Source organism: Nicotiana tomentosiformis, chromosome 12 (assembly GCF_000390325.3).
Source record: "Nicotiana tomentosiformis chromosome 12, ASM39032v3, whole genome shotgun sequence".
Taxonomy (NCBI): domain Eukaryota; kingdom Viridiplantae; phylum Streptophyta; class Magnoliopsida; order Solanales; family Solanaceae; genus Nicotiana; species Nicotiana tomentosiformis.
Window position 1 is genome coordinate 74,018,669 of NC_090823.1, and position 7,362 is coordinate 74,026,030.

Sequence of the window (7,362 nt, forward strand, 5' to 3'; positions counted from 1 at the left end):
GTATTGTTTGAGTCTTTCCTTCGTTTGAACATTTATGCAAGTTTTAATCTTTGCATTCTCTTCTTTTTGCTTAAGAGATTTGCGTAAGTTTTACTTTTTGCATTTTATTATGTGAAGCCTTGGGTGTATTTTTTCCGAAAGCATTTTGATTCCGGTCATGAGTTCTTCCAAAATAAATCCTTTAACGTGAGAGTTTTTATAAGAGATGGCCCTCTTATGTTTACGGAGCTCTTGAGGAGGACGTCTCATGTTCATTATGGCACTAGCATTTGAAGTACTCGTTTAACTTTCAAATGACAAAGTTAATTCATCGTTCAGACAAGAAACAAGATAAAAACAAAAGGACTTCATTTTATTCCTTCTATTTTCAAAAAGTACATAAGTATTTGTTATTCTGAAAAAAGAAATTGCCATTACTTGTGGCTATGTACAACTTGTTTCTACAAGGCTGGTCGTGCAGTCCCCGGTCCTGATGATACAACTATATTTCCAATATTTGCTTCCCGGTCGGCGTGGCAGTCATTGTTGATGTATCCTCATATCCCCCCCCCCCAAGTGTTCAAATGCGAAGAATGTGTATTGAAACACTAGAAGCCTTGTACCTTCAAGGATCCCATTAATGAATTTCTAGATAATCCTTAACTCGGTAACACACTTTACTTTCCCTTAGGAATTCATGCTATCGAGCGAAGGACTATCTAACAACCCTCTAGTGGTTTATATTTTTGAACGGTCGGGTAACCTTTACTCGATAGAAAACTTAGCTTCTCGGTGGAAATTTTGCTGTAGAGCAAAATATTATCTAACCGTCCCAGAGTGGATCTTTGCTTGTGTGCCTTGCTATTAAAGGTCTTATTGCTGTTGTTGGAGCTTTCTTCGTAGTATGCTTTCTGTTGCTGCCTCATTAAAAACCTTGCTAGAAAAAACCAACTGGGACAATGTGGTATCATGATACATCGTCCCAGAGTGGATCTTTGCTTGTGTTCCTTGCTATTAAAGGTCTTATACTCTGCTTCATTGTTAGTTAAAGGGACCGTTCTAATGGCTTGCCTTAGGGTTTCCCCCGAAGGCGTGATTAATACTATTCCAAGTCCGGACCCTTTTACGTTGGAAGCTCCATCCGTAAATAGGGTCCAAACCACCGATATCGATTCCGACACCATTACTGCCTCTTTGGTTGCTAGAGGCAGTAATCCCGGACTGACATCGGCCACAAAGTCAGCCAAGACTTGTGACTTAATTGAAGTCGTTGGTTTATATTCTATGTCGAACTCACTCATTTCGACGGCCTGTTTGGCCAATCTAACCGAGAGTTCGAGTTTGTGAAGGATGTTCCGCAAGGGAAAGTGGTCACCACGACTATCGGGTGACATTGGAAGTAGGGCCTCATCTTCCGAGTGGCGACTACGAGAGCAAGGGCCAGTCTCTCCAAATGGGTGTAGCGAGTTTCTACTCCAGTTAAAATTTTACTAACGTAATAAATTGGATATTGCGTACCTTCATCCTCACAGACTAAAAATGCAATTACTGCGACTTCCGAGACCGCGAGGTAGACTAACAATGTTTCACCTTCTTTTGCTTTCGAAAGCAATGGAGGGCTTGACAAGTACTTTTTCAAATCTCTCAAAGACTGTTGGCACTCTAGGGTCCATTCGAAATTGTTTTTCTTTTTTAGGAGTGCAAAGAAATGGTGAGATTTTTTTTATGACCAGGAAATGAACCTGCTCAAAGCTGCTAATCTCCCTGTGAGCCTTTGGACTTCCTTCACGCTTGACAATTGGTCCGGTATGTCTTCGATGGCCTTGATCTTATCGGGGTTTAGCTCAATTCCATTTTGCGGTACCAGAAATCCTAGAAACTTACCAGAGCTGACCCTAAACGCGCATTTCTCAGGGTTAAGTTTCATATTATGCTTCCTTAGGATGTCAAAAGTTTCTTGCAGATATTTAAGTTGATCACATGCATTTAAAGACTTAACGAGCATATCGTCTGTATAAACTTCCATAGTTTTTCCTATTTGTTTTTCAAACATCTTATTCATGAGCCGTTGATAAGTGGCTCCGACATTTTTCAACCCGAAGGGCATCACATTATAGCAATATGTACCAAAATTTGTTATAAACAAAGTCTTTTCCTGATCCTCTAGATTCATCTTAATATGATTGTACTCGGAATAAGTATCGAGGAAACCCATTAACTCGTGCCCGGCCGTAGCATTAATCATTTGATCGATGTTTGGCAGTGGGAATGAGTCTTTCGGGCACGCCTTATTCAAATCTTTATAATCTTCACACATGCAAAGTTTATTGTTCTTCTTAGGAACTACTACTACATTAGCTAGCTAGTCTTGATACTTTACCTCTCGGATCGAACCGATATTAAGTAAGTGAGTTACCTCTTCCTTGACGAATTTATTTCTGGTTTCGACAATAGGGCATTTCTTTTGTCTTACCGGAGGTACGTTGGGATCAAAACTTAACTCGTGTACGGCTACCTCCATCGGGATACCTGTCATATCCGCATGCGACCATGCAAAACAATCGGCATTAGATTTAAGAAATTTAATAAAACCAGACCTAAGCTCGGGATACAGTCTTGTCCCCAAGTGGAATTTCCTTTCTAAGAATTCTTTGAACAATGCAACTTGCTCAAGCTCGCTGTGGATTTCGTTGCATCCGTCTCTTCTGGAACCTGGAAAATATCTCGGCACCTGATAAAATTCTAACATTTCTGCCCCCAAGCTAACTTCATCTAGTTTGGGAGCGAGTGCCGGTTCCTGTAATATCTATGTCGCGTGTTCCTTTTCTTTTCTACTGGATATCGAAATTGCATTCATCTCCCTTGCCACCGGCTGGTCACCCCTTATCTGTTTAACTCCTTCGGGCATTGGAAACTTCAGCTATTGATGATATGTTGATAGTACAGCTTTTATTACGTCCAACCACAGCCTTCCCAGAATAATGTTATATCACATATCACTATCTACCACTTCAAAAAGAATTGTTTTCATTACTCCTTCGGCGTTTGTGGGTAACAAAATTTCTCCTCGGGTTGTAACGCTCGCGAGGTTAAATCCGGCGAGGAGTTTTATCGTAGGAATGATGCTTCCGGTGAGTTTAGCTTGCTCCAATACTCTCCATTGTATGATATTAGCCGAACTTCCTGGATCAACTAGAACACGTTTAATCAAAAAATCTAGCACATAAAGAAATTACAGTGCATCGTTGTGCGGCAGCAGCAATCCATCTGCATCCTCCTCTGTGAAAGTGATATCGTCTTCGGCGACTTCCTGGAGCCTTTTTCTATGGGTTATTGATACTTTTGTCCTTTTTGCTACCGAAAAGGTGACCCCGTTGATCTCATTCCAGCCCGAAGATCATGTTGATCATTTGGCACGGGGGATCTTCCCCTGCTTTCGAAGGTTCCACGATGTCCCGGTTACGACCATAATTGTTCTTAGCTCGGTCACTCAAGAATTCTCTGAGATGATCATTCTTCAACAGTGTTGCTACTTCTTCTCGGAGGTGTCGGTATTCCCTTGTCTGGTGGCCATTCGTCCCGTGGTATTCACACCACAAGTTGGGATCTCTCTGGTTAGGATTAGATCTCATTGGTTTCGAGAACCGTGCTTCTTTGATATTTCTCATGATTGACACCAACTCCACTACAATGACGTTGAAATTGTATTCTAACAGCTTGGGGTAGGAAGGATCCCGCGCCCCTGACGCTTCTTGATCCTGCAATGATCTATTATTTTGACCGCGATCAGTCCTTCTATCGATGGAAAATTTGTCCGCTAACCAGAAGCCTTTGCCGCGGCCTTCAGTCCGTTCATAGGGAAAAAACCGTCCCCTCGAAGACCGTTCGTCCGTGTCGAAATTATTTTTTGATTTTTCTATGTTCTTTTCTCGTCTTTTTGTCGATGATGGAAAGCCAACCTGATCATCTTAGATCCTTATCTTTGATTCGTACCGGTTGTGAATATCCGCCCAAGTCATTGCTTGAAACTCAAGCAAGCTTTCCTTTAATTTCCGGGAAGCGTCTCAACTTCTCGGATTCAATCCCTTAGTGAATGCTTCAGGCGCCCATTCATCCGGGACAGCCGGGAGAAACATTCTCTCCTTTTGGAATCGGGTAACGAACACTCGTAGTAACTCAGACTGTCCTTGCGCAATCCTAAATATGTCGGCCTTTTGGGCCTATACTTTTCTGGCCCCGGCATAAGCCCTGATGAAAGAATCTGCGAGCATCTCAAAGGAGTGTATGGAATGCTCAGGTAACAGTGAATACCACGTCAAGGCTCCCCTTGTGAGAGTCTCTCCAAATTTATTCAGTAAAATAGATTTAATTTCGTGAGGAGCTAAATCATTTCCCTTCATCGCAGTTGTATAGGTGGTAATATGCTCTTGAGGGTCTAAAGTTCCATCATACTTTGGCACATCAGGCATTTTAAACAGCTTCGGGATTAATTCTGGTGCCGCACTTGGCTTGTACGGAAATTGAGTATACTTCTTTGAGTCCATACCTTTCAGCACCGGTGGTGTGCCAGGGATTTGGTCCATGCGGGCGTTCACTTCCCTCATAAACCGTAAGAGTTCATTCTTGAAGGGATCATTTTCGTTATTGGGGTCGGATCCGCTCCCCCCAACCCCATCAGAGCCAACTTCGCCTCTCAGGGTGTTATTGTCGACCCTCTGCGTTATTTGATTCGCGGGAGCACCGAGAGGGACCGAATCTCGTCTATTCACATTATTCGAAGCCCCCGACAACGTCTTCTTCAACTTCGTCATAACCTTATCTTGTCGCGTGAGGTGGCCTAGAATGATCGTCTGTTTTTGTTCTTGTAGGACCCTTACCGCGTCAATGACATGTTCCTCCTCAGCATTATCGGGAGTTGCCTCCCAAACATGTCGAGGATATTGCCTGTTATGCACTGGCGTGGCGTCATTTTTCTCATTGAGGGTGTCACTGATTGAGTCCTTGAAGTGAGGTTGATCCCCTCGAACCTCGAGATTGTGCGTGTTGTTAACACCGTTATCTGCCATTTCTTATAATTTCTTCTAAGACAAAATAACCAAAATATGTTAGTAAAAAAGGCAAGGATCAACTTAATTGCACGGCTGTCTAGGCCTCACGGTGGACGCCAAACTATTTACTCGTAAAATGATATAGTTAAATTTATACGTGATTTCTAGATAAGTGAATTAATTCGATCCTGAAATAACAAGGTAATTGAAGAAATATATAATACTTAGCCTTGATAGGAAGATGAAACGATAGAAATAAAGACTTTTGTTGTGAAGCCTTCGGGCACAATAGTAATAAGAACAAGAACAGAAAATAAGAAGGTAAAATTGATTAGAGCTTTGAGTAGATTGTAGTATTAGTTTGCATGGAAAATTCATGTTCTTCCAATGATAACAGAGCTTACTATTTATAGATACGTCTAGGAAAGGAGGTCCTAGGATCGTGTCCTTCTTTAATGTCAATTATGAGGGTCATTGATGAAGATGTAACGGTGAGCATAAATACCAAATTCCTTGTAACTGGCAACGTACTTAATGCTGTAGAATATTCTTCATTAAATACTACCGGGCGAGGAGTATTTATTGCATCCTTATGAGCATTATCCTTTCCAGTGACAGGTGGGACCGTTGCCTTCGGTTTTGGCTATTCCCCGTCTTAGGTTCCACGTGTCCCTCTTTTAGGCGGCCACTTAGCATAGCATATTTTACCCTATACACATATAATTCACTAAAATACAAAGGGTGTCATTATTTTATTTGTATACCCTATATATATATATCGTCTTGATAAAACGGTATCACGTGACAAGATATATTCCCCTGTGTGCATATGGCTAGTGGAGTAATTATTGTGTAAGTTGGATGGCACTCATCGCCTTCTTGCACGTTTATATAATGACTGAATCAATCGACTTACATTATAATTTCAAATTTGATCATTTAGTGATTCCAATAAAATGTGCAATACTCCTTTTCTACGATGTGAACTGCTTCAAATCCGTCATAATAAAAAACAATATATTATGGCATTCTTTATCATAAAGTTGACCTCATGAAAAATGAGCTTATATTTTTTAGATTACGTTTTTTCATGAACAAGTTCCATACGAAGACTTAAACAATAACTAAATACAAAGAAAGAAAACGAGAACTGCTCTGTTCACCATCTTTTGAGTCTACTAGAGCAGCTACAGCGTCGTGGTGTAATAATGTTTTTTTTAAAAACAATAATTGACTGAAAATGCATAAAACCCTCGACACCTTCTTTTTTTTTTTAAATGTATATATTTCGGTTAGAAAAACAACTGGAGAATTTTTGTTTTCCAGCTTGATAGCATCATTGTTAAAATGAAATAATTTCTGCCATTATTACTTAAAGAAGTAGCTAGAACGTGCTAATGTGATAGTTAATTACCAAATAAACAAAATTAAACACAAAACTTATAGTTAACCTTTCCCCAAGGCTTTAAGCAGGACTTGATAAAACTTCGAACCAAGAACCTTAAGGTCAAACTAAATTTTTTTTTTTTTTTTTTTTTTTGGTCTCGAACCAAAAAAGGGGTTCCACTGTATTAAGAAAAAGATTCGCCCACAGTCGATGTTTTTATCAATTTAATAAATATATAATATACGTAATTTATGAATTTCTGTCACTTATAATATTTGTAGTATATATATATATATATGTTGTGTTAAGAGTTTCTTCATCACTAATACAGTTAACGTTATAAAAATGCTTACACTGTATTTTAAAAACGATAGATATAATTTAGAAATTCTGAAGTCTGAACATAAGAAAGTTACAAATGTGTTCCTCGAGGAAAGTGATCCCTTGTTCTATTCTGGACTAATTAGAAAATTACACATATAAATATCATGTATGATATAATATTCATAATCGTGTTGGGGAGTTCGGTGGAGGTTGAAAAGTAAGCTGGTTTAGTCGGTACATGTGAAATGTGCGAACACAAACCATATTAAGTTGTTTTTTCAGTTATTCGAGTAATGTGCAAATAATCTTAAAATATAAATTATTCAAATAAAAATTATATATAATAGTTAGATATTAATTAAGAATCAGGACATGAAACTACTTCTCAAATTCTTTTTTTTCTTTTATATTTATAACAACTCAATCCCTTGATTTTAGTACTTATATTTCATTTTGTTGTCAAGATTATGTTGTGATATGTCTTGTTTGAGCATGTTAGATCATATTATTTTAATAAAATTCTTACTATCATTTTATTTTTCATCTCAAATTCAAATAAGTCTTATTCTTCTACATTTTTATATAATATTTTCTTTTTATTTTTTGCTTATAGTTATTGTATTA